Source organism: Podarcis filfolensis, assembly GCF_964270895.1.
Source record: "Podarcis filfolensis genome assembly, chromosome: 13".
NCBI classification, from domain to species: domain Eukaryota; kingdom Metazoa; phylum Chordata; class Lepidosauria; order Squamata; family Lacertidae; genus Podarcis; species Podarcis filfolensis.
Genome location: NC_139615.1, coordinates 54279589 through 54307329, shown reverse-complemented (window position 1 = coordinate 54307329; position 27741 = coordinate 54279589).

Genomic DNA, 27741 nt, shown 5'->3' with positions numbered 1-27741 from the left:
GTCGTCGAGTCTTTGACAGCCAGAAGAGGCAGAGGCAGCAGCTCAGGTCATTGACTCTTTGACAGCCAGAAGAGGCAGAGGCAGCAGTGCAGGTCATCGACTCTTTGACAGCCAGAAGAGGCAGAGGCAGAAGCGCAGATCGTCGAAGCTTTGACAGCCAGAACGGGCTGCGGCAGAAGCACAGGTCATCGAGGCTTTGACAGCCAGAAGAGGCAGAGGCAGCAGTGCAGGTCATCGACTCTTTGACAGCCAGAAGGGGCAGAGGCAGCAGCACAGGTCATCGACTCTTTGACAGCCAGAAGAGGCAGAGGCAGCAGCACAGGTCATCGAAGCTTTGACAGCCAGAAGGGGCTGCAGCAGCAGCGCAGGTCGTCGAGTCTTTGACAGCCAGAAGAGGCAGAGGCAGCAGCGCCGGTCATCAAGGCTTTGACAGCCAGAAAAGGCAGAGGCAGCAGCACAGGTCATGGAGGCTTTGACAGCCAGAAGGTGTTGATATCAAGCCATATATCAGAGGAATTTGGCCACCCTCCAGGTGCCCGGCTTGAATCCTTGTGACCTCCTGTCTGCGACTCCCGGCAGGATCAAGGGAGGTCTCCAATCGGCGATTCTTCCCAACGTGAAAGAAGAACACACCATTCCTCCCCCTCCTCTCCCAGGGAGGGGAATGAGACAGACAGAAATATATTTACATGTCTTTATTCCTGTCTTTCACCAGTACAGAGAAAACATGTCTGTACCCTCTGATACCCAGCTGCAGAGAGAGAATTACTCCACCCATGTACTTCCAGTACAGGGTCATGTGACACTCTGAGCTAACATCCGGTGCTCAGTGCACATAATAGACTGTCCCTTGTTCCCACGGTACAGTCCCAAAACATCAACATCCTGTTTGGCTTTCCAGCCATCTGGAGCACTCAGCAGCATTGCTCCTTTTTCGTAACAACCTCCCCCAAAAGAATCAATGCATGTTGCGGCAAGCAAAGCGTGATCCAGAGAAGAAAACAAACAGTTGTTATACACATAACACTCCCCTGTTGTTTCAGTTCCACCCTTGGAACTACCCGCCACTGGTTTCCCCAGTGTACCTCTCTGGTTGTCTGGCTTCCAAGGAATGAGTGCATCTGCATTACCTTGGCTAGCAACTCTCTGTTGTGTCTTTGTCTCTGCCTTAGACACAGCTCCAACCTGTCCTCGGTTGTGTACAACAGCAACACATGCAACAGCTAAATTAGCATACTCTTCTGAGTACCTTTTGGGTGGTTCACCCTTTGTGACTCTCTCAGACCTGCGTATGAGGTGCTGATCCTCTCTGCTCACTGGTTCTGTCTCAGGACTCTTAGGAGAACCAGTTCCAACAGTAAACAGTGGTTCAACCTTCACCTGTGAAGGTCTATCCTTTGTGTGAGATTTCCTCTCAATGACTGTGACAACTGAGCTCTCTGAGCTATCACTGTCACTCTCAGTACCACTGTACTCTGTGAAATCACCATCATCATCTGAATCGTCCTCTGTGGGAAATGTGTGTGCTATCACTCTCTCCTTTTCAGGAGCACTCTCTAGAAATTTTGTGAGAATCACCTGACCAGATTCAGACAAAATTACTCTGTAGAGACCCTTTTCATATCCCACAAAAATGCCTCTGGCATTCTTTACTCCACCTGGAGCTTCTGTCCTCACATGAGACCCAAAAACCTTGAAATGGGCAACAGAAGGTTTTCTCCGGAACAGTTTCTCAAAAGGAGAACTTCCCAACTCTTTTGAAACCTTTCTCACCCACGCATGACAAAACGACATGAGTGACTCCGCCCAGAACTCATGTGGCAGATGTGAACTAAGCAATTGCGCATTCATCCCCTTTTGCAATTCTTTGTTCACTTTTACACAGACACCCCTGTTCCACGCTTCCGCTGAAACAGCAACCTTGTGTCTAATTCCTTTCTTCTGCAGGAACCTCTGGAAATCCTGTAAAAGAAAAATCTGCTTCTCATCTGTCAAAAGACAATCAATGTTAGCATCATGCATATCTTTAACTTTGTCACAAAACTCCTGAAACCTTTCCAAGGCTTCCTGTGGTTTCTTTAACACATAAACCCAGACAAAGTTAGAGAAATGATCCACACACACAAGATAAAATCTTGCATTGCCTCTAGATGGTTCTAGAGGACCAATCACATCAGCATACACCCGCTGAAACGCTCTGTCGACCCTGGCCACCTTCTTGGCGCTCGTTTTGGTCACACCTGCAAGAGAAATCAAGTTAGACTCAGAATTACATTCCATGTAATCACTTTGCTCAAAGTCCAACAAATACAGTCCACCTTTCTGTCTGGCAGAAGGATATAACTCTCCATCTTTGAAGATCTCGCAGCTCTTATCATCATAGGACAGTTTCAGTCCTTTCTTTGCAATCTGCGAAACACTCAGCAGATTGAACTTCAATTCAGGAACCAAGTAAACATTGTTTATAGTCAGGTTCAGACTCTTAAGATACACAGTTCCAACCCCGGTCGCCTCCAGCTTCTGACCGTTGGCTTGTTCCACAGCGAAGCTTTGCTTCTTAAACGTCGAAAAGAGTTCTCTGTGCGGGGACATATGAAAATTACAGCCCGTATCGATCACAAAAGAGTGTCCAACATCTGGCGTGGTTCCTTTCGCCATCAGGGCCTTTGCAGGTTTCACCGAAGACTTGGTACAACCTTTGCCTGCTGCCTCAGGCTTTGTTGAGCGGCCCTTCGCTCCTTTCGGCTGGCGTGGCTTCTTGCAGCTCCGCTGAAGATGCCCAGCCTGTCCGCAATTGTAGCATCGGACAACGTTCAAAGCTACAGCATCCTCTCCAGTAGCAACATCAGTGGGGGAATTAGAACTCCGTTCTTCCCTCCCCCTGTCCTTGGCATCCATTTTGAATCCAAGTCTCAGCTCTCTCATTCGAGCTAGTTAAAATCCAAAAGCTCCTTTTTGAGCTGTCTTTCTGCCTCTCTCTCAGGCAGGCAATCTCCAAGCTGTCTCAAAGTCAAAACAAACTTTCGCTTTCCCGGCTCTGACTGAGCCAGCCCCAGGTGTCAGTAGTTTTCCACTTTCCTGACTGTCGTTGCTTAGCAACTGTGCATACCTCTTTGTTATCTCACCGCAAATATGCCTGGTATGCAAGGCTAGGCTCTCAGAGCTGTTTTTCCAAACGCAGCTCTCTCGTGAACCAGAGAATAAATCAATCTGCATTCACACTTTTAGCCCGATATTCAGCATACCTTTTTGGGGCTCCGTTGCTTTGAAAACACCCCCTCTTGGTGTCCTTCCGTCTGTTCAGCTTCTGGCTGCAATGCAGACGTTATCTTCTTTCCTTGGTGCAGAGGATGGCACACGATCCATCAACCTCTCACCTCTCATGCTGATTCCCATGGATCAGATAACCATCCTCTGCTACCATATGTTGATATCAAGCCATATATCAGAGGAATTGGGCCACCCTCCAGGTGCCCGGCTTGAATCCTTGTGACCTCCTGTCTGCGACTCCCGGCAGGATCAAGGGAGGTCTCCAATCGGCGATTCTTCCCAACGTGAAAGAAGAACACACCATTCCTCCCCCTCCTCTCCCAGGGAGGGGAATGAGACAGACAGAAATATATTTACATGTCTTTATTCCTGTCTTTCACCAGTACAGAGAAAACATGTCTGTACCCTCTGATACCCAGCTGCAGAGAGAGAATTACTCCACCCATGTACTTCCAGTACAGGGTCATGTGACACTCTGAGCTAACATCCGGTGCTCAGTGCACATAATAGACTGTCCCTTGTTCCCACGGTACAGTCCCAAAACATCAACATCCTGTTTGGCTTTCCAGCCATCTGGAGCACTCAGCAGCATTGCTCCTTTTTCGTAACAGAAGGTGCAGGGGCAGCAGCGCAGGTCGTCGAGGCTTTGACAGCCAGAAGGGGCTGCGGCAGCAGCGCAGGTCATCGAGGCTTTGACAGCCAGAAGGGGCAGTGACATCAGCACAGGTCGTCGAGTCTTTGACAGCCAAAAGAGGCAGAGGCAGCAGCACAGGTTGTCGAGGCTTTGACAGCCAGAAGAGGCAGAGGCAGCAGCACAGGTCGTCGAGTCTTTGACAGCCAAAAGAGGCAGAGGCAGCAGCGCAGGTCATCGACTCTTTGACAGCCAGAAGAGGCAGAGGCAGCAGCGCAGATCGTCGAAGCTTTGACAGCCAGAAGGGGCTGCGGCAGAAGCACAGGTCATCGAGGCTTTGACAGCCAGAAGGGGAAGAGGCAGCAGTGCAGGTCATCGAAGCTTTGACAGCCAGAAGAGGCGGAGGCAGCAGCGCAGGTCATCGACTCTTTGACAGCCAGAAGAGGCAGAGGCAGCAGCACAGGTCGTCGAGGCTTTGACAGCCAGAAGGGGAAGAGGCAGCAGCACAGGTCATCGAAGCTTTGACAGCCAGAAGGGGCTGCAGCAGCAGCGCAGGTCATCGAGTCTTTGACAGCCAGAAGAGGCAGAGGCAGCAGCGCAGGTCATCAATGCTTTGACAACCAGAAAAGGCAGAGGCAGCAGCACAGGTCATGGAGGCTTTGACAGCCAGAAGGGGCAGTGACATCAGCACAGGTCGTCGAGTGATTGACAGCCAGAAGAGGCAGAGGCAGCAGCACAGGGCGTCGAGGCTTTGACAGCCAGAAGAGGCAGAGGCAGCAGCGCAGGTCGTCGTGGCTTTGACAGCCAGAAGGGGCTGCAGCAGCAGTGCAGGTCGTCGAGTCTTTGACAGCCAGAAGAGGCAGAGGCAGCAGCGCAGGTTGTCGAGGCTTTGACAGCCAGAAGGGGCAGTGACATCAGCACAGGTCGTCGAGTCTTTGACAGCCAGAAGAGGCTGCGGCAGCAGCGCAGGTCATTGAGTCTTTGACAGCCAGAAGAGGCAGAGGCAGCAGCGCAGGTCATCAAGGCTTTGACAGCCAGAATAGGCAGAGGCAGCAGCGCAGGTCGTCGTGGCTTTCACAGCCAGAAGAGGCGGAGGCAGCAGCACAGGTCATCAAGGCTTTGACAGCCCTAAAAGGCAGATGCAGCAGGTGATCGAGGCTTTCACAGCCAGAAGGGGCAGTGACATCAGCACAGGTCATCGAGTCTTTGACAGCCAGAAGAGGCAGAGGCAGCAGCACAGGTCGTCGAGTCTTTGACAGCCAGAAGAGGCAGAGGCAGCAGCGCAGGTCATCGACTCTTTGACAGCCAGAAGAGGCAGCGGCAGCAGCGTAGATCGTTCAGGCTTTGACAGCCAGAAGGGGCAGGGGCAGCAGCACAGGTCATCGAGTCTTTGACAGCCAGAAGAGGCAGAGGCAACAGCACAGGTCGTTGAGGCTTTGACAGCCAGAAGGGGCAGCGCACAGGTCATTGAGGCTTTGACAGCCTGAAGAGGCAGAGGCAGCAGCGCAGGTCGTCGAGGCTTTGACAGCCAGAAAGCCAGATTCAGCAGCGCAGGTCATCGAGGCTTTGACAGCCATAAGAGGCGGAGGCAGCAGCGCAGGTCATCGAGGCTTTGACATCCAGAAGAGGCACAGTCAGCAGCGCAGGTCATCGAGGCTTTGACAGCCAGAAGAGGCAGAGGAAGCAACGCAGATTGTCGAGGCAGCAGCGCAGGTCATCTAGGCTTTGACATCCAGAAGAGGCACAGTCAGCAGCGCAGGTCATCGTGGCTTTGACAGTGAGAAGAGGCGGAAGCAGCAGCACAGATCATCAAGGCTTTGACAGCCAGAAGGGGCAGCCGGAGCAGCGCAGGTCATCGAGTCTTTGTTGTTGTTTTTTATAAAATATTTATTGAGATTTTGCAAAAACATAGGTTTACAAAATACAAAGAAGACATATGAAAAGAAAAAGATAAAAAAAGAAAACATACAGAAATACATAAAAAATAAAAAATAAAAATAAAAATACAAAATACAAAAAATGAGTAGATAAATAAAAATTAAAAACAAATCATTTTTTGTAACTTTAAACTCATTAGCTTGCTCCTTGACCTCTTCACACCTCCCCTTTTTGTATTCCCATTTAAATAATCAAATCAGCAAATCCTTACCCTCTTTCGTTTATCTTAACATATTATAACTCTATATTTTCATCCATTATCAATTCATTTTTGCATATTCTTATTAACTTTGTTGCTAATGCCACTTATTTTCAATCCAACATCATTTTAGCATTCATTAATTTTACAGTGTTTCTGCAGATAGTCTTTAAATTTCTTCCAATCTTCTTCCACCAACTCTTCTCCCAGGTCTCGGATTCTGCCAGTCATTTCCGCCAATTCCATATAGTCCATCACCTTCATCTGCCACTCTTCCAGGGTGGGTAAATCTTGTGTCTTCCAATTCTTTGCAATAAGTATTCTTGCTGCTGTTGTTGTATACATAAAGAAAGTTCTATCCTTCTTTGGCACCAATTGGCCGACTATGCCCAGGAGAAAGGCCTCTGGTTTCTTCAGGAAGGTATATTTAAATACCTTTTTCATTTCATTATAGATCATCTCCCAGAAAGCCTTAATCTTTGGGCACGTCCACCAAAGGTGGAAGAATGTACCTTCATTTTCTTTACATTTCCAACATTTGTTATCGGGCAAATGATATATTTTTGCAAGCTTGACTGGTGTCATGTACCACCTGTATATCATTTTCATAATATTCTCTCTTAAGGCATTACATGCCGTAAATTTCATACCGGTGGTCCACAACTGTTCCCAGTCAGCAAACATAATGTTGTGACCAATATCTTGTGCCCATTTGATCATAGCAGATTTAACCGTTTCATCCTGGTTATTCCATTTTAACAGCAAGTTATACATTCTTGAAAGTATCTTAGTTTTGGGATCTAACAGTTCTGTTTCCAATTTTGATTTTTCCACCTGGAAGCCAATTTTTTAATCCAAATTATAGGCCTCTCTTATTTGATAATAATGAAGCCAGTCTCGCACTTTATCTTTTAATTTCTCAAAACTCTGCAATTTCAATTTGTCTCCTTCTTGTTCCAATATTTCCCAATATTTCGGCCATTTGTTGTTGTTTTTAAAGATATTTATTGAAATTTTCAAAAAATAAAGAAAAAACAAAATAAATAAATAAAAATAATAATAAAAAACACACGTATTGTTACATTCCTTTCTTTCAATAACATATTTCCTTGACTTCCCCACACCTCCCCTTCTTGTATTCCAATTCAATTTTTAGTTCAGCAAGTTCTTATCCCCAAATTTTACCTTATTATATTTAAATCCTTTTGGTTAACCAATTTTAACATAAACCTCAGTCTTTATGCATCAGTACTTATTCTTAATATCTTTTTCTAAGATCGACCCCAATTCCCTTTCACGAGTTCCCCATTTTAATATAAGTAACTGTCAGAGCTACCCTAGGTCCCAGCTCACAAAGGACCAACGCTGCTTCGTTGTTAAGTATAAAAGTCTTTATTGAAGTTCAGTTTCACTTCCAGAGCCGCAGCGCGCAGCCCCACGTCTCAAGTGTCAGACCACTGATGCTCCGTCTGAGTCTCCTCCCCCTTGACACCAATTTAAGATTCTAGCCTTGCTCCACCTTCTCCGCTGCTCCTTCCTCCTCTGGGTCCGCCTGCCCGCCGGGGTTCCGCCCTTTCTAGCCTCTTCTCCCGCTGATTCCCCTGAGCCTTCTCCCTCCCTCCGGCGGGCTTTAGGAGCTGGTTCCCCATCCGGGTCTCCTGCTGTTCCGCGCGCCTGTACATTTGAACTTGGCGCGCGCGCCCAGCCAGCAGCTTTCCTTCTGACCGTTCCACTGCTGCTGTCACTGCTTCCCCCTTCGGGGGGGCTAGCTGCAACTGACCTCCCCTCCGTTGGAGGCGTGGTCAGCCCTGACTCCCTCTCTGGAGGAGACACTGCCCCTGACACATGTGACTCCTCCACCCCACTACGCTCTGGTGGGGAAACTGGTCCCGATCCTCCACTGCTGCTTTGGGGTTCCCCTCTGGCTCCTTGTTTCTGGTGTGTCCCCCCTGGGACCCCCCTTGCCCTGACCATCGGCGCCCCCTTCTGGGAATCTTCTGATTCGCTGGAGAAGCTCATGGAATCTCTCGGGCCACTGTCATACTCCCCTACACTGCCCTCGGATTCTTCCCCTTCGCTTTCCCAATCCTCTCTCCCCAGTGCTCCTGCTCCTGATTCCCTGACAGTAACAAAACAAAGTATATAAAAACAAAGTATAATTGTACAGCCTTTGGATACCCAAAACCCCACTCCCCACCTTTCCCGGTTTCAAGCTCCAACAAATGTCCATCAGTCTATCTGCTGTCAGCCTGGTGATCTCACATCCGAGGCTCTTAAGTCTCTCTCATTTCCTCTCTGCCGGTTTTTTTGGTAGTCCTTTATATTAAACACTAAATCTCAGAGAAGCTCTGTCCCAATAAGGTCCATGTTTCTTCCAGCCAGACCTCCATATTTAAAATTGTAGTCCAAATCTTGTTTCTTACTTCTTTTAAGTCCAAATGTCCCAGAAACTCCAGCTTCCACTTTAGTAAGGTTTGTAATCCATAAGTCTTCAGATCTCCACATGAGGAGATCTCTCCATTCCTCATTCTTCCATTCAAACCAGATTTTCATAATCTCATTCTTCTTTTCCTTTATATCCATCTTAGCAGGCCTCTGGCTCTCCTTAATCATCTGCGGCATTATAGCTCCTCCTTCCTTTCCCTCTAAATTATCATGTATCTCTTTCCCCACTTTCTCAAATTTCTCGGATTTCTTTTCTTGTTCAGCTGCAAAATTTTTTAGCTTAGATACAAAATCTTTTTGTTCTGATACAAAGACTTGAGTCAAGTCCCTTCCAGTTTCAGCAAGATTATTTACTGTTTCATTCAATGTTGTAACATTTATAGCCAAAACATTGCTTTGTTCTTGGAATTTTCCCAGAAGAAGAAAGGTCTTTTCCAGTTCAATCAGTATTTTTCCACTTACAGCCATTCTTGTAATGTCCCAGAGCCCCCTCTAGAGGAGTTCTGGTTACTTAGTATTCCTTCCAGTTCCAATCCAAAAGTCAATATAACTTTTTCTCTTTATTTTCAACAATTTATTACCTGAATGTAACAAATATAACCAGCCGAGGCAACAGAAACAAAGTTCTCTTTTCCCCCCAGCTTTGACAGCTAGTTTGACAGCTGTCAAAATCTTCTATGTCTCTTCAACAGGCTCTCTCACGAATCACTCCCGGGTCCTGGGGGGGGTGGCAGTTCCACTCTCAAAATTAGCTCTTATCCTCCAGCAAAGTCACTTATACTGCCAAAACGTGAAATCAATTACTTTTATCCTCTCAAGAAGAAGGTGTTCTCTCAACCTTAGTTATCTAGTCCTTGCTTTAAAATGTTTACAAGACGGGGAGACGGACTTCCTCTTTGCGCCTTCCCCGCTCGTGCCAAATCCAAAAAAGAAATTTTAAGTCCAATTTCCGTATTACTCACGGGTTGTTACTTTTAGTCCAAATGTTCAAAGGAAGAAGTCAGCACTCTCCGACCATGGCATGCGACTTCACTCCGTAGGGGAAGCAGTCGACTCACAGCACCGCGCCGCTCCCTGTCCCCCGTTCCGAAGCCTTTAAAAAGGCTCCTTCGCGGGTCGGGGGGCGCAAATGGTGCCCGCCGAGTCACCAGGTCCACAGGCTTCAGCACCTGTGGTTTCTGAGGGTCCCCGCGTCGCCGCCGCGGCAGGACCCGTCCCCTACTGAGCAGATTCCCTCCGGAGCTCGGAGGGAATCCGCCATTAGCCGTTCGCGCTAACCCGGAAGTCCAATTTGGCCTCCATATTGAGCTTTTTCTGAGCCTTCGCTTCCATTGGTGACAACCACCTTGGGGTTTTATTTTCCAGTAAATCTTTGTAACTTATCCAGACATTGAACAATGCTTTCCTGACAATATGGTTTTTAAATGCTTTATGTGCTTTAACCTTGTCATACCACAAATATGCATGCCATCCAAAAACGTTAAAACCTTCTAGGTCCAAAATGTCTGTGTTCTCAAGAAGCAGCCAGTCTTTCAACCAGCAGAATGCTGCTGATTCATAGTAAAGTTTAAGGTCTGGCAGGGCAAATCCGCCTCTTTCCTTTGCGTCAGTTAATATTTTAAATTTTATTCTAGGCTTCTTGCCCTGCCAGACAAATTTAAGAATGTCTTTCTGCCACTTCTTGAAACAGTCCATCTTGTCCAAAATTTGCAATGACTGAAACAGAAATAACATTTTTGGCAATACATTCATCTTTATAGCTGCAATTCGACCCAACAAGGAAAGCTTCAAATTTGACCATATTTCCAAATCTTTTTTCACTTCTATCCAACATTTCTCATAGTTATCTTTAAATAAATTTAAATTCTTAGCAGTCATATTAACCCCCAAATATTTTACTTTCTTAACTAATGTTAAACCTGTCTCCTTCTGAAACCTCTCTTTCTCAGTTGGTGTAATTTTTTTCTCAAGCACTTTAGTTTTTGACTTGTTCAGCTTAAATCCTGCCACATGACCAAATTCTTGAATCAATTCTAATACTCTTTTCGTACTAGATTCTGGCTCCTGTAACGTCAAAACTAGGTCATCTGCAAAAGCTTTCAATTTGTATTGTTTAGCCAACCTGAATACCTTTAATCAGACGGTCCCTTCTAATCATATTCAGCAAAACCTCCAGAACCGAAATAAAAAGCAATGGGGAAATTAGGCAGCCTTGTCATGTCCCTTTCTCTATATTAAATTCCTGTGTCATCACATTATTGACTATTAACTTAGCCTTTTGTTCTGAGTAAATTACACTTATACCATTTTCAAACCCTTGGCCCACCCCCATTCCCTGAATATTTTTCTTCATAAAATTCCAAGAAATAGTATCAAAGGCTTTTTCCGCATCTATAAAAATTAAAACTGCTTTGGTATTGATGTTCACTTGCAGCTTCTCCAAAATGTTAATTATGTTCCTCGTATTGTCAGACAGATGTCTACCTGGGAGAAAGCTGGCTTAATCTTTATGTATCTCTTCAACTAATACCTTTTTTAATCTGTTAGCCAAGATATCAGCAAAAATTTTGTAATCCACATTAAGCAGGGATATGGGGCGGTAGTTCTTGAGTTGTGTCTTTTCAGACTCAGTTTTCGGTATAAGTGTAATGTAAGCTTCCTTCCACAACTCTGGCGCCTTTTCCCCCTCCAAAATTTCATTACAGACCTCCTTTAGTGGCTGAATTAACCACTCTTTCAAAGATCTATAGTATTTGGAGGTTAGACCATCCGGCCCTGGAGATTTACCCAACTGCATGTTCTGAATGGCACCTTCTACGTCCTGTTCTGTAATTTTGTAGTTCAACATTATCTTATTTTCTTGAGAGATTTTTTATAATCCATTTGTTCTTAAAAATTGGCCTAAATCAGTCTCTTTCTGTGGCCCTTGTGTGTATAGTTGTTTAAAATATCTCTGGAAGCACTTTATAATCCCCAATGGATTAGGTCATCGAGTCTTTGACAGCCAGAAGAGGCAGAGGCAGCAGCGCAGGTCATCGTGGCTTTGACAGCCAGAAAAGCCAGAGGCAGCAGCGCAGGTCATCGAGGCTTTGACCGCCAGAAGGGGCAGAGTCAGCAGCGTAGATCGTTCAGGCTTTGACAGCCAGAAGGGGCAGAGGCAGCAGCATAGGTCGTCGAGGCTTTGACAGCCAGAAGAGGCGGAGGCAGCAGCGCAGGTCGTCAAGGCTTTGACAGCCAGAAGGGGCAGCGGCGGCAGCGCAGGTCGTCAAGTCTTTGACAGCCAGAAAAGCCAGAGCCAGAGGCAGCAGCACATGTCAACGAGGCTTTGACAACCAGAAGGGCCAGCGGCAGCAGCGCAGGTCGTCAAGGCTTTGACAGCCAGAAGGGGCAGCGGCGGCAGCGCAGGTCGTCAAGTCTTTGACAGCCAGAAAAGCCAAAGCCAGAAGCAGCAGCACATGTCAACGAGGCTTTGACAGCCAGAAGGGGCTGCGGCAGCAGCATGGGTCGTCACGGCTTTGACAGCCAGAAGGGGCAGCGGCAGCAGCGCTGGTCGTTGAGGCTTTGACAGCCAGAAGAGGCGGAGGCAGCAACGCAGGTCGTCGAGGCATTGACAGCCAGAAGGGGCAGCGGCAGCAGCACAGGTCATCGAGGCTTTGACCGCCAGAAGGGGCAGAGTCAGCAGCGTAGATCGTTCAGGCTTTGACAGCCAGAAGGGGCTGCGGCAGCAGCATGGGTCGTCACGGCTTTGACAGCCAGAAAAGCCAAAGCCAGAGGCAGCAGCGCAGATCGTCAAGGATTTGACAACCAGAAGGGGCTGCGGCAGCAGCGCAGATCGTTGAGGCTTTGAAAGCCAGACGGGGCAGCGGCAGCAGCGCAGGTCATCAAGGCTTTGACAGCCAGAAGAGGCAGAGGCAGCAGCGCAGATCGTCGATGCTTTGACAGCCAGAAGAGGCGGAGGCAGCAGTGCAGGTCATCGAGGCTTTGACAGCCAAAAGAGGCAGAAGCAGCAGCACAGGTCGTCGACGCTTTGACAGCCAGAAAAGGAAGAGGCAGCAGCGCAGGTTGTTGAGGCTTTGACAGCCTGAAAAGCCAGAGGCAGCAGCGCAGGTCATCGAGGCTTTGACAGCCAGAAGAGGCGGAGGCAGCAGCGCAGGTCATCGAGGCTTTGACATCCAGAAGAGGCACAGGCAGCAGCACAGGTCATCGAGGCTTTGACAGCCAGAAGAGGCGTATATTACACTTATACCAAAAACAGAGACTGAAAAGACCCAGCTTAAGAACTACCGCCCTATATCGTTACTTAATGTGGATTACAAAATTTTTGCTGATATTCTGGCCAAGAGATTGAAAAAAGTATTGATGGAAGAGATTCATAGAGACCAAGCGGGCTTTCTCCCGGGAAGACATTTGTCTGATAATCTGAGGAACATAATTGATATTTTGGAAAAATTAGAAGTGAATATAAACACTAAAGCAGTTCTGATATTTGTGGACGCGGAGAAAGCCTTTGACAATATCTCTTGGAGTGTTATGAAAAAGAACCTACAGGGGATGGGGGTAGGCCAAGGTTTTGAAAATGGTATAGGTGCAATATATTCTGAACAAAAGGCTAAATTAATAGTAAATAATGTGGTGACGGAAGAATTTAAGATAGAAAAAGGGACACGACAGGGGTGCCCAATCTCCCCATTGCTTTTTATATCGGTCCTGGAGGTTCTGCTGAATATGATTAGAAGGGACCGGTTGGTTAAAGGTATACAGGTCGGAGCCAAACAGTACAAATTGAGAGCATTTGCAGATGATTTAGTATTAACGTTACAGGAGCCAGAATCTAGTACTAAAAGGGTTTTAGAACTAATTCAAGAATTTGGTCAAATGGCAGGATTTAAATTGAACAAGTCAAAAACTAAGGTTTTAGAGAAAAATTTAACACTGACTGAAAGAGAGAGGTTCCAGAATGAGACAGGTTTGACTGTGGTTAAGAAAGTGAAATACTTGGGGATTAATATGACAGCAAAAAATGCGAAGGTATTTAAAGATAATTATGAAAAATGTTGGACGGAAGTGAAAAAAGACTTAGAAATTTGGTCAAATTTGAAGCTTTCCTTGTTGGGTTGAATTGCAGCTATAAAGATGAATGTATTGCCTAGAATGCTGTTTTTGTTTCAAACACTGCAAATCGTGGACAAGAAAATGATATACAGGTGGTACATGACACCAGTCAAGCTTGCAAAAATATATCATTTGCCCGATAACAAATGTTGGAAATGTAAAGAAAATGAAGGTACATTCTTTCACCTTTGGTGGACGTGCCCAAAGATTAAGGCTTTCTGGGAAATGATTTATAATGAAATGAAAAAAATATTTAAATATACATTCCTTAAGAAGCCAGAGGCCTTTCTCTTGGGCATGGTCGGCCAATTGGTGCCAAAGAAGGACAGAACTTTCTTTATGTATGCAACAACAGCAGCAAGAATTCTCATCGCAAAGTATTGGAAGACACAAGAGCTACCCACCCTGGAAGAGTGGCAGATGAAGCTGATGGACTATATGGAATTGGCGGAAATGACTGGCAGAATCCGAGACCTGGGAGAAGAGTTGGTGGAAGAAGACTGGAAGAAATTTAAAGACTATCTTCAGAAATACTGTAAAATTAATGAATGTTAAAATTATGCTTGGATTGGTAATAAGTGGTAACTAGTGACAAAAGTTAATAAGATTATGTAAAAAATGTATTGATAAATGGTTGAAAATATTGAGGTATAATATGTTATGGTATAAAGTTAAAATATTTGAAAAAGGGTAAGAATTTGCTGAATTAAGTATGCAAATGGGAACACAAAAGGGGGGAGGTGTGAGGTGGTCAAGGATTTAAGCATATGAAATTGAGGATACTGAGAAAAATGGATTTGTTTTATTTCTTTTATCAAATTTCTTTTTTCTTAATTAGTTGTTTTTTGTGTATTTTTTGTGTTTTCTTTTTTGTAATGTTTATTTTTATCTATGGTTTTTTTTATTCTGTGAATTTTTATTTTTCTCTTTTGTAAAACTCCAATAAAAATTTATTTAAAAAAAAAAGAAGAGGCATAGGCAGCTGCACAGGTCGTCGAGGCTTTGACAGCCAGAAGGGGCAGTGGCAGCAGCACAGGTCATTAAGGCTTTGACAGCCAGAAAAGGAAGAGGCAGTAGCGCAGGTCGTCGAGGCTTTGACAGCCAGAAAAGCCAGAGGCAGCAGCATAGGTCGTCGAGGCTTTTACATCCAGAGGGGGCGGAGGCAGCAGTGCAGGTCATCGAGGCTTTGACAGCCAAAAGAGGCAGAGGCGGCAGCACAGATCGCCGAGGCTTTGACAGCCAGAAAGGGCAGCGGCAGCAGCACAGGTCATTGAGGCTTTGACAGCCAGAAGAGGCAGAGGAAGCAGTGTAGATCGTCGATGCTTTGACAGCCAGACGGGGCAGCGGCAGCAGCGCAGGTCGTCGTGGCTTTGACAGCCAGAACAGGAAGAGGCAGCAGCGCAGCTCGTCGTGGCTTTGACAGCTAGAAGAGGCGGAGGCAGCAGCACAGGTCGTCGAGGCTTTGAGAGCCAGAACGGGCTGCGGCAGCAGCATACGTCGTCACGGCTTTGACAGCCAGAAGAGGCGGAGGCAGCAGTGCAGGTCTTCGAGGCTTTGACACCCAAAAGAGGCAGAGGCAGCAGCACAGGTCTTCGAGGCTTTGACAGCCAGAAGTGGCAGCGGCGGCAGCACAGGTCGTCAAGTCTTTGACAGCCAGAAGAGGCATAGGCAGCTGCACAGGTCGTCGAGGCTTTGACAGCCACAAGAGGCGGAGGCAGCAGTGCAGGTCTTCGAGGCTTTGACCCCCAAAAGAGGCAGCGGCAGCAGTGCAGGTCGTCAAGACTTTGACAGCCAGAAGTGGCAGCGGCGGCAGCGCAGGTCGTCAAGTCTTTGACAGCCAGAAGAGGCATAGGCAGCTGCACAGGTCGTCGAGGCTTTGACAGCCAGAAAAGGAAGAGGCAGCAGCGCAGGTCATCGAGGCTTTGACATCCAGAAGAGGCAGCGGCTGCAGCACAGGTCATCGAGTCTTTGACAGCCAGAAGAGGCAGAGGCAGCAGTGCAGGTCATCGAGGCTTTGACAGCCAGAAGAGGCAGAGGCAGCAGCACAGATCGTCGAGGCTTTGACAGCCAGAAGAGGCAGAGGCAGCAGTGTAGATCGTCGATGCTTTGACAGCCAGTAGGGGCAGCGGCAGCAGCGCAGGTCGTCGTGGCTTTGACAGCCAGAAAGGGCAGTGGCAGCAGCACAGGTCATTGAGGCTTTGACAGCCAGAATAGGCAGAGGCAGCAGCGCAGGTCGTCGTGGCTTTGACAGCTAGAAGAGGCAGAGGCAGCAGCACAGGTCGTCGGGGCTTTGAGAGCCAGAAGGGGCAGTGGCAGCAGCACAGGTCATTAAGGCTTTGACAGCCAGAAAAGGAAGAGGCAGTAGCGCAAGTCGTCGAGGCTTTGACAGCCAGAAAAGCCAGAGGCAGCAGCGCAGGTCATCGAGGCTTTGACATCCAGAAGAGGCACAGTCAGCAGCGCAGGTCCTCGAGTCTTTGACAGCCAGAAGGGGCAGCGGCTGCAGCACAGGTCATCGAGTCTTTGACAGCCAGAAGTGGCAGCGGCGGCAGCGCAGGTCGTCAAGTCTTTGACAGCCAGAAGAGGCATAGGCAGCTGCACAGGTCGTCGAGGCTTTGACAGCCACAAAAGGAAGAGGCAGCAGCGCAGGTCATCGAGGCTTTGACATCCAGAAGAGGCAGCGGCTGCAGCACAGGTCATCGAGTCTTTGACAGCCAGAAGAGGCAGAGGCAGCAGCACAGATCGTCGAGGCTTTGACAGCCAGAAGAGGCAGAGGCAGCAGTGTAGATCGTCGATGCTTTGACAGCCAGTAGGGGCAGCGGCAGCAGCGCAGGTCATCGTGGCTTTGACAGCCAGAAAGTGCAGTGGCAGCAGCGCAGGTTGTTGAGGCTTTGACAGCCAGAATAGGCAGAGGCAGCAGCGCAGGTCGTCGTGGCTTTGACAGCTAGAAGAAGCAGAGGCAGCAGCACAGGTCGTCGGGGCTTTGACAGCTAGAAGAGGCGGAGGCAGCAGCACAGGTCGTCGGGGCTTTGAGAGCCAGAACGGGCTGCGGCAGCAGCGCAGGTCATCGAGGCTTTGACCGCCAGATGGGACTGTGGCAGCAGCGCAGGTCATCGAGGCTTTGACAGCCAGAAGGGCCAGCGGCAGCAGCGCAAATCGTCGAGGCTTTGACAGCCAGAAGAGGCACAGGCAGCAGCGCAGGTCATTAAGGCTTTGACAGCCAGAAGAGGCACAGGCAGCAGCGCAGGTCATCGAGGCTTTGACAGCCAGAAGAGGCAGAGGCAGCAGCACAGGTCGTTGAGTCTTTGACAGCCAGAAGAGGCAGAGGCAGCAGCATAGGTCATCGAGGCTTTGACAGCCAGAAGAGGCATAGGCAGCAGCACAGGTCATCAAGGCTTTGACAGCCAGAAGAGGCACAGGCAGCAGTGCAGGTCATCGAGGCTTTGGCAGCCAGAAGGGGCAGCGACAGCAGCACAGATCGTCGAGTCTTTGACAGCCAGAAGAGGCATAGGCAGCAGCATAGGTCATCGAGGCTTTGACAGCCAGAAGAGGCACAGGCAGCAGCACAGGTAATCGAGGCTTTGACAGCCAGAAGAGGCAGAGGCAGCAGCGCAGGTCATCGAGGCTTTGACAGCCAGAAGAGGCACAGGCAGCAGCGCAGGTAATCGAGGCTTTGACAGCCATAAGAGGCGGAGCCAGCAGCACAGGTCATTAAGGCTTTGACAGCCAGAAAAGGAAGAGGCAGCCGCGCAGATCGTCGAGGCTTTGACAGCCAGAAAAGCCAGAGGCAGCAGCGCAGGTCATCAAGGCTTTGACAGTCAGAAGGGGCAGCGGCAGCAGCGCAGGTCGTCGAGTCTTTGACAGCCATACAGGGCAGCGGCAGTAGCACAGGTCATTGTGGGTTTGACAGCCAGAAGGGGCAGCGGCAGCAGCACAGGTCGTCGAGGCTTTGACAGCCAGAAGAGGCATAGGCAGCAGCGCAGGTCATCATGGCTTTGACAGCCTGAAGAGGCGGAGGCAGCACGGCAGGTCATCGAGGCTTTGACCGCCAGAAGGGACTGTGGCAGCAGCGCAGGTCATCGAGGCTTTGACAGCCAGAAGGGGCAGTGGCAGCAGCGCAGGTCGTCGAGGCTTTGACCGCCAGAAGGGACTGTGGCAGCAGCGCAGGTCATTGAGGCTTTGACCGCCAGAAGGGACTGTGGCAGCAGCGCAGGTCATCGAGGCTTGGACCGCCAGAAGGGACTGTGGCAGCAGCGCAGGTCATTGAGGCTTTAACAGCCAGAAGAGGCGGAGGCAGCAGCGCAGGTCATCGAGGCTTTGACAGCCAGAAAAGCCAGAGGCAGCAGCGCAGGTCATCGAGGCTTTGACAGCTAGAAGAGGCAGAGACAGCAGCGTAAATCGTTCAGGCTTTGACAGCCAGAAGGGGCAGCGGCAGCAGCATAGGTCGTCGCGGCTTTGACAGCCAGAAGAGGCGGAGGCAGCAGCGCAGGTCGTCAAGACTTTCACAGCCAGAAGTGGCAGCGGCGGCAGCGCAGGTCGTCAAGTCTTTGACAGACAGAAGAGGCATAGGCAGCTGCACAGGTCGTTGAGGCTTTGATAGCCAGAAGAGCCAGAGGCAGCAACGCAGATTGTCGAGGCTTTGACAGCCAGAAGGGGCAGCGGCAGCAGCGCAGGTCGTCGAGGCTTTGACAGCCATAAGAGGCGGAGGCAGCAGCGCAGGTCATCGAGGCTTTGACAGCCAGAAGGGGCACAGGCAGCAGCGCAGGTCATCGAGGCTTTGACAGCCAGAAGAGGCAGAGGCAGCAGCGTAGATCGTTCAGGCTTTGACAGCCAGAAGAGGCAGAGGCAGCAGCACAGGTCATCGAGGCTTTTACATCCAGAAGAGGCACAGTCAGCAGTGCAGGTCATCGAGGCTTTGACACCCAGAAGGGGCAGTGACAGCAGCACAGATCGTCGAGTCTTTGACAACCAGAAGAGGCATAGGCAGCAGCATAGGTCATCGAGGCTTTGACAGCCAGAAGAGGCAGAGGCAGCAGCGCAGGTCATCGAGGCTTTGACAGCCAGAAGAGGCACAGGCCGCAGCGCAGGTAATCGAGGCTTTGACAGCCATAAGAGGCGGAGGCAGCAGCATAGGTCTTCGAGTCTTTGACAGCCAGAAGAGGCACAGGCAGCAGCATAGGTCTTTGAGTCTTTTACAGCCAGAAGAGGCAGAGGCAGCAGCGCAGGTAATCGAGGCTTTGACAGCCAGAAGATTCAGAGGCAGCAGCACAGGTCATCAAGGCTTTGACAGCCAGAAGGGGCAGCAGCAGCAGCGCAGGTCGTCGAGTCTTTGACAGCCATACAGGGCAGCGGCAGTAGCACAGGTCATTGTGGGTTTGACAGCCAGAAGGGGCAGCGGCAGCAGCACAGGTCGTCGAGGCTTTGACAGCCAGAAGAGGCATAGGCAGCAGCGCAGGTCATCGTGGCTTTGACAGCCTGAAGAAGCGGAGGCAGCACGGCAGGTCATTGAGGCTTTGACCGCCTGAAGGGACTGTGGCAGCAGCGCAGGTCATCGAGGCTTTGACAGCCAAAAGTGGCAGAGGCAACAGCGCAGATCGTCGAGGCTTTGACAGTCAGAAGGGCCAGCGGCAGCAGCACAGGTCGTCGAGGCTTTGACAGCCAGAAGAGGCGGAGGCAGCAGCGCAGGTCATCGAGGCTTTGACAGCCAGAAGAGGCACAGGCAGCAGCGCAGGTCATCGAGGCTTTGACAGCCAGAAGAGGCAGAGACAGCAGCGTAGATCGTTCAGGCTTTGACAGCCAGAAGGGGCAGCGGCAGCAGCATAGGTCGTCGCAGCTTTCACAGCCAGAAGGGGCAGAGACAGCAGCGCAGATCGTCGAGACTTTGACAGCCAGAAGAGGCAGAGGCAGCAGCGCAGGTTGTCGTGGCTTTGACAGCGAGAAGAGGCGGAGGCAGCAGCACAGGTCATCAAGGCTTTGACAGCCAGAAGAGGCAGAGGCAGCAACGCAGATTGTCGAGGCCTTGACAGCTAGACGGGGCAGCGGCAGCAGTGCAGGTCGTCGTGGCTTTGACAGCCAAAAGAGGCAGCGGCAGCAGCGCAGATCGTCGATGCTTTGACAGCCAGAAGAGGCAGAGGCAGCAGCGCAGATCATCGATGCTTTGACAGCCAGAAGAGGCAGAGGCAGCAGCGCAGGTTGTCGTGGCTTTGACAGCGAGAAGAGGCAGAGGCAGCAGCGCAGATCGTCGATGCTTTGACAGCCAGAAAAGGCAGAGGCAGCAGCGCAGGTCGTCGAGGCTTTGACAGCCAGAAGAGGCAGAGGCAGCAGCGCAGATCGTCGATGCTTTGACAGCCAGAAGAGGCAGAGGCAGCAGCGCAGGTTGTCGTGGCTTTGACAGCGAGAAGAGGCGGAGGCAGCAGCACAGGTCATCAAGGCTTTGACAGCCAGAAGAGGCAGAGGCAGCAACGCAGATTGTCGAGGCCTTGAGAGCTAGACGGGGCAGCGGCAGCAGTGCAGGTCGTCGTGGCTTTGACAGCCAAAAGAGGCGGAGGCAGCAGCACAGGTCTTCGAGGCTTTGACAGCCAGAAGAGGCAGCGGCAGCAGCGCAGTTTGTCAAGTCTTTGACAGCCAGAAAAGGCAGAGGCAGCAGCGCAGGTCGTCGAGGCTTTGACAGCCAGAAGAGGCAGAGGCAGCAGCGCAGATCGTCGATGCTTTGACAACCAGAAGAGGCAGAGGCAGCAACGCAGATTGTCGAGGCTTTGACAGCCAGACGGGGCAGCGGCAGCAGTGCAGGTCGTCGTGGCTTTGACAGCCAGAAGAGGCAGAGGCAGCAGTGCAGGTCATCGCGGCTTTGACAGCCAAAAGAGGCGGAGGCAGCAGCACAGGTCTTCGAGGCTTTGACAGCCAGAAGAGGCAGCGGCAGCAGCGCAGGTCGTCAAGTCTTTGACAGCCAGAAGAGGCAGAGGCAGCAGCACAGGTCGTCGAGGCTTTGACAGCCAGAAAAGCCAGAGGCAGCAGCGCAGGTTATCGAGGCTTTGACATCCAGAAGAGGCACAGTCAGCAGCGCAGGTCATCGAGGCTTTGACAGCCAGAAGGGGCAGCGCCAGCAGCACAGGTCGTCGAGTCTTTGACAGCCAGAAGAGGCAGAGGCAGCAGCATAGGTCGTCGAGGCTTTGACAGCCAGAAGAGGCAAAGGCAGCAGCACAGGTCGTCGAGTCTTTGACAGCCAGAAGAGGCAAAGGCAGCAACGAAGATTGTCGAGGCTTTGACAGCCAGAAGGGGCAGCGGCAGCAGCGCAGGTCGTCGTGGCTTTGACTGCAAGAAGACGCGGACGCAGCAGCGCAGGTCATCGAGGCTTTGACAGCCAGAAGAGGCACAGGCAGCAGCGCAGATCGTCGAGTCTTTGACAGCCAGAAGAGGCAGAAGCAGCAGCACAGGTCGTCGAGGCTTTGACAGCCAGAAGAGGCACAGGCAGCAGCACAGGTCATCGAGGCTTTGACAGCCAGAAGAGGCAGAGACAGCAGCGTAGATCGTTCAGGCTTTGACAGCCAGAAGAGGCGGAGGCAGCAGCATAGGTCGTCGAGGCTTTGACAGCCAGAAGAGGCAAAGGCAGCAGCACAGGTCGTCGAGTCTTTGACAGCCAGAAGAGGCAAAGGCAGCAGCATAGGTCATCAAGGCTTTGATAGCCAGAAGAGGCAGAGGCAGCAACGCAGATTGTCGAGGCTTTGACAGCCAGAAGGGGCAGCGGCAGCAGCGCAGGTCATCGTGGCTTTGACTGCAAGAAGACGCGGACGCAGCAGCGCAGGTCATCGAGGCTTTGACAGCCAGAAGAGGCACAGGCAGCAGCGCAGATTGTCGAGTCTTTGACAGCCAGAAGAGGCAGAAGCAGCAGCACAGGTCGTTGAGGCTTTGACAGCCAGAAGGAGCTGCAGCAGCAGCACAGGCCCTCGAGGCTTTGACAGCCAGAAGAGGCAGAGTCAGCAACCCAGATTGTCGAGGCTTTGAGAGCCAGAAGGGGCAGCGGCAGCAGCACAGGTCGTCGAGGCTTTGACAGCCAGAAGAGGCATAGGCAGCAGCGCAGGTCATCGTGGCTTTGACAGCCTGAAGAAGCGGAGGCAGCACGGCAGGTCATTGAGGCTTTGACCGCCTGAAGGGACTGTGGCAGCAGCGCAGGTCATCGAGGCTTTGACAGCCAAAAGTGGCAGAGGCAACAGCGCAGATCGTCGAGGCTTTGACAGTCAGAAGGGCCAGCGGCAGCAGCACAGGTCGTCGAGGCTTTGACAGCCAGAAGAGGCGGAGGCAGCAGCGCAGGTCATCGAGGCTTTGACAGCCAGAAGAGGCACAGGCAGCAGCGCAGGTCATCGAGGCTTTGACAGCCAGAAGAGGCAGAGACAGCAGCGTAGATCGTTCAGGCTTTGACAGCCAGAAGGGGCAGCGGCAGCAGCATAGGTCGTCGCAGCTTTCACAGCCAGAAGGGGCAGAGACAGCAGCGCAGATCGTCGAGACTTTGACAGCCAGAAGAGGCAGAGGCAGCAGCGCAGGTTGTCGTGGCTTTGACAGCGAGAAGAGGCGGAGGCAGCAGCACAGGTCATCAAGGCTTTGACAGCCAGAAGAGGCAGAGGCAGCAACGCAGATTGTCGAGGCCTTGACAGCTAGACGGGGCAGCGGCAGCAGTGCAGGTCGTCGTGGCTTTGACAGCCAAAAGAGGCAGCGGCAGCAGCGCAGATCGTCGATGCTTTGACAGCCAGAAGAGGCAGAGGCAGCAGCGCAGATCATCGATGCTTTGACAGCCAGAAGAGGCAGAGGCAGCAGCGCAGGTTGTCGTGGCTTTGACAGCGAGAAGAGGCAGAGGCAGCAGCGCAGATCGTCGATGCTTTGACAGCCAGAAAAGGCAGAGGCAGCAGCGCAGGTCGTCGAGGCTTTGACAGCCAGAAGAGGCAGAGGCAGCAGCGCAGATCGTCGATGCTTTGACAGCCAGAAGAGGCAGAGGCAGCAGCGCAGGTTGTCGTGGCTTTGACAGCGAGAAGAGGCGGAGGCAGCAGCACAGGTCATCAAGGCTTTGACAGCCAGAAGAGGCAGAGGCAGCAACGCAGATTGTCGAGGCCTTGAGAGCTAGACGGGGCAGCGGCAGCAGTGCAGGTCGTCGTGGCTTTGACAGCCAAAAGAGGCGGAGGCAGCAGCACAGGTCTTCGAGGCTTTGACAGCCAGAAGAGGCAGCGGCAGCAGCGCAGTTTGTCAAGTCTTTGACAGCCAGAAAAGGCAGAGGCAGCAGCGCAGGTCGTCGAGGCTTTGACAGCCAGAAGAGGCAGAGGCAGCAGCGCAGATCGTCGATGCTTTGACAACCAGAAGAGGCAGAGGCAGCAACGCAGATTGTCGAGGCTTTGACAGCCAGACGGGGCAGCGGCAGCAGTGCAGGTCGTCGTGGCTTTGACAGCCAGAAGAGGCAGAGGCAGCAGTGCAGGTCATCGCGGCTTTGACAGCCAAAAGAGGCGGAGGCAGCAGCACAGGTCTTCGAGGCTTTGACAGCCAGAAGAGGCAGCGGCAGCAGCGCAGGTCGTCAAGTCTTTGACAGCCAGAAGAGGCAGAGGCAGCAGCACAGGTCGTCGAGGCTTTGACAGCCAGAAAAGCCAGAGGCAGCAGCGCAGGTTATCGAGGCTTTGACATCCAGAAGAGGCACAGTCAGCAGCGCAGGTCATCGAGGCTTTGACAGCCAGAAGGGGCAGCGCCAGCAGCACAGGTCGTCGAGTCTTTGACAGCCAGAAGAGGCAGAGGCAGCAGCATAGGTCGTCGAGGCTTTGACAGCCAGAAGAGGCAAAGGCAGCAGCACAGGTCGTCGAGTCTTTGACAGCCAGAAGAGGCAAAGGCAGCAACGAAGATTGTCGAGGCTTTGACAGCCAGAAGGGGCAGCGGCAGCAGCGCAGGTCGTCGTGGCTTTGACTGCAAGAAGACGCGGACGCAGCAGCGCAGGTCATCGAGGCTTTGACAGCCAGAAGAGGCACAGGCAGCAGCGCAGATCGTCGAGTCTTTGACAGCCAGAAGAGGCAGAAGCAGCAGCACAGGTCGTCGAGGCTTTGACAGCCAGAAGAGGCACAGGCAGCAGCACAGGTCATCGAGGCTTTGACAGCCAGAAGAGGCAGAGACAGCAGCGTAGATCGTTCAGGCTTTGACAGCCAGAAGAGGCGGAGGCAGCAGCATAGGTCGTCGAGGCTTTGACAGCCAGAAGAGGCAAAGGCAGCAGCACAGGTCGTCGAGTCTTTGACAGCCAGAAGAGGCAAAGGCAGCAGCATAGGTCATCAAGGCTTTGATAGCCAGAAGAGGCAGAGGCAGCAACGCAGATTGTCGAGGCTTTGACAGCCAGAAGGGGCAGCGGCAGCAGCGCAGGTCATCGTGGCTTTGACTGCAAGAAGACGCGGACGCAGCAGCGCAGGTCATCGAGGCTTTGACAGCCAGAAGAGGCACAGGCAGCAGCGCAGATTGTCGAGTCTTTGACAGCCAGAAGAGGCAGAAGCAGCAGCACAGGTCGTTGAGGCTTTGACAGCCAGAAGGAGCTGCAGCAGCAGCACAGGCCCTCGAGGCTTTGACAGCCAGAAGAGGCAGAGTCAGCAACCCAGATTGTCGAGGCTTTGAGAGCCAGAAGGGGCAGCGGCAGCAGCACAGGTCGTCGTGGCTTTGACAGCTAGAAGAGGCGGAGGCAGCAGCACAGGTCATCGAGGCTTTGACCGCCAGAAGAGGCAGAGGCAGCAGCGTTGATCATTCAGGCTTTGACAGCCAGAAGGGGCAGAGGCTGCAGCATAGGTCGTCGCGGCTTTGACAGCCAGAAGGGGCAGCGGCAGCAGCGCAGGTCGTCGAGGCTTTGACAGCCAGAAGATGCGGATGCAGCAGCGCAGGTCGTCGAGGCTTTGACAGCCAGAAAAGTCAGAGGCAGCAGCGCAGGTCATCAAGGCTTTGACAGCCATAAGGGCCAGCGGCAGCAGCACAGGTTGTTGAGGCTTTGACAGCCATAAGAGGCGGAGGCAGCAGCGTAGATCGTTCAGGCTTTGACAGCCAGAAGAGGCAGCGGCAGCAGCGCAGTTTGTCAAGTCTTTGACAGCCAGAAGAGGCAGAGGCAGCAGCACAGGTCGTCGAGGCTTTGACAGCGTGAAGGGGCTGCGGCAGCAGCACGGGTCATCGATGCTTTGACAGCCAGAAAAGGCAGAGGCAGCAGCGCAGGTCGTCGAGGCTTTGACAGCCAGAAGAGGCAGAGGCAGCAGCGCAGATCGTCGATGCTTTGACAACCAGAAGAGGCAGAGGCAGCAACGCAGATTGTCGAGGCTTTGACAGCCAGACGGGGCAGCGGCAGCAGTGCAGGTCGTCGTGGCTTTGACAGCCAGAAGAGGCAGAGGCAGCAGTGCAGGTCATCGCGGCTTTGACAGCCAAAAGAGGCGGAGGCAGCAGCACAGGTCTTCGAGGCTTTGACAGCCAGAAGAGGCAGCGGCAGCAGCGCAGGTCGTCAAGTCTTTGACAGCCAGAAGAGGCAGAGGCAGCAGCACAGGTCGTCGAGGCTTTGACAGCCAGAAAAGCCAGAGGCAGCAGCGCAGGTTATCGAGGCTTTGACATCCAGAAGAGGCACAGTCAGCAGCGCAGGTCATCGAGGCTTTGACAGCCAGAAGGGGCAGCGCCAGCAGCACAGGTCGTCGAGTCTTTGACAGCCAGAAGAGGCAGAGGCAGCAGCATAGGTCGTCGAGGCTTTGACAGCCAGAAGAGGCAAAGGCAGCAGCACAGGTCGTCGAGTCTTTGACAGCCAGAAGAGGCAAAGGCAGCAACGAAGATTGTCGAGGCTTTGACAGCCAGAAGGGGCAGCGGCAGCAGCGCAGGTCGTCGTGGCTTTGACTGCAAGAAGACGCGGACGCAGCAGCGCAGGTCATCGAGGCTTTGACAGCCAGAAGAGGCACAGGCAGCAGCGCAGATCGTCGAGTCTTTGACAGCCAGAAGAGGCAGAAGCAGCAGCACAGGTCGTCGAGGCTTTGACAGCCAGAAGAGGCACAGGCAGCAGCACAGGTCATCGAGGCTTTGACAGCCAGAAGAGGCAGAGACAGCAGCGTAGATCGTTCAGGCTTTGACAGCCAGAAGAGGCGGAGGCAGCAGCATAGGTCGTCGAGGCTTTGACAGCCAGAAGAGGCAAAGGCAGCAGCACAGGTCGTCGAGTCTTTGACAGCCAGAAGAGGCAAAGGCAGCAGCATAGGTCATCAAGGCTTTGATAGCCAGAAGAGGCAGAGGCAGCAACGCAGATTGTCGAGGCTTTGACAGCCAGAAGGGGCAGCGGCAGCAGCGCAGGTCATCGTGGCTTTGACTGCAAGAAGACGCGGACGCAGCAGCGCAGGTCATCGAGGCTTTGACAGCCAGAAGAGGCACAGGCAGCAGCGCAGATTGTCGAGTCTTTGACAGCCAGAAGAGGCAGAAGCAGCAGCACAGGTCGTTGAGGCTTTGACAGCCAGAAGGAGCTGCAGCAGCAGCACAGGCCCTCGAGGCTTTGACAGCCAGAAGAGGCAGAGTCAGCAACCCAGATTGTCGAGGCTTTGAGAGCCAGAAGGGGCAGCGGCAGCAGCACAGGTCGTCGTGGCTTTGACAGCTAGAAGAGGCGGAGGCAGCAGCACAGGTCATCGAGGCTTTGACCGCCAGAAGAGGCAGAGGCAGCAGCGTTGATCATTCAGGCTTTGACAGCCAGAAGGGGCAGAGGCTGCAGCATAGGTCGTCGCGGCTTTGACAGCCAGAAGGGGCAGCGGCAGCAGCGCAGGTCGTCGAGGCTTTGACAGCCAGAAGATGCGGATGCAGCAGCGCAGGTCGTCGAGGCTTTGACAGCCAGAAAAGTCAGAGGCAGCAGCGCAGGTCATCAAGGCTTTGACAGCCATAAGGGCCAGCGGCAGCAGCACAGGTTGTTGAGGCTTTGACAGCCATAAGAGGCGGAGGCAGCAGCGTAGATCGTTCAGGCTTTGACAGCCATAAGAGGCGGAGGCAGCAGCGTAGATCGTTCAGGCTTTGACAGCCATAAGAGGCGGAGGCAGCAGCGTAGATCGTTCAGGCTTTGACAGGCAGAAGGGGCAGCGGCAGCAGCACAGGTCGTTTAGCCTTTGACAGCCAGAAGAGGCAGGTGCAGCAGCATAGGTCGTCTCGGCTTTGACAGCCAGAAAGGGCAGCGGCAGCAGCACAGGTCGTCTCACCGTCAGATCCTAAGTGACACCAGATAAAGTCAAGCAACATTTATGGACTCAAGCCTGATATTCACCTGAGAAGGTGGTGCCTTGTTTTGACCCCCAGGCTTGTTGTGACCCATGGAAGGTATAGAGCTGCCGCCCCCCCTTATCAGACAACTAATATCACGTATTTCATAAGCATATAATGTCATGGTTTTACAGTTGGAGTGTGAGCTCAGTTTCTAAAAAGCACCTCTTGAACGGGTTATTTTGTTTTTTGTTTTTTTATAAATATTTATTAAGTTTTCCAATTTTATGCAAATACAAAAAGAAAAAGAAAAAGAAAAATATTGAAAACAAATCAATTTCAATAACAATTTTTTTGAACGGGTTATTTTGGGATTGATTCAGGTTGGCCCCCAAAGCAGCTCACTTCAGTTCAATGGTCTCCAGCAAGAAGCACCCAGCCACTCATGACCCCTCCTGCCCCTTCTCATCCCAAACTGGCCGCAGCAGAAGCTAGACTGGTGCTTCCATTTGGAACTACGGAGTTCTCCGGTGGTTTCTGGTGGGCCTGGACCCCGCATTCCAACCTCTAGGGCCTGGCATGGACCTCCCAATCTAATTTGCCTCTGCTCTTCACAGTCAGGTACATTTTGGTGGGAAAGGGAAGGAAGGAGTATGAGCTGGTTGGAATCATGCTGAACCAAATGCATCCTAAGCTGGGTCTGAACTGCACGAGGGTTTGGACCTGGCTCATAAAGAGCATGAGATGAGGCTTGAAACTGGAGAAATCTCTTCAGTTCAAAGACTTAGTGGCCTCAATAAATAAATGAAAAAAGCTTATTTGGACGAGCAAAGGATGATTATTATTATTATTATTATTATTATTATTATTATTATTATGTCTCCCCACCCCGATACATAGTGGAACAAAGAGAAAAAAAGATATATAATAAACCAGCAGACACACATAAATCAAT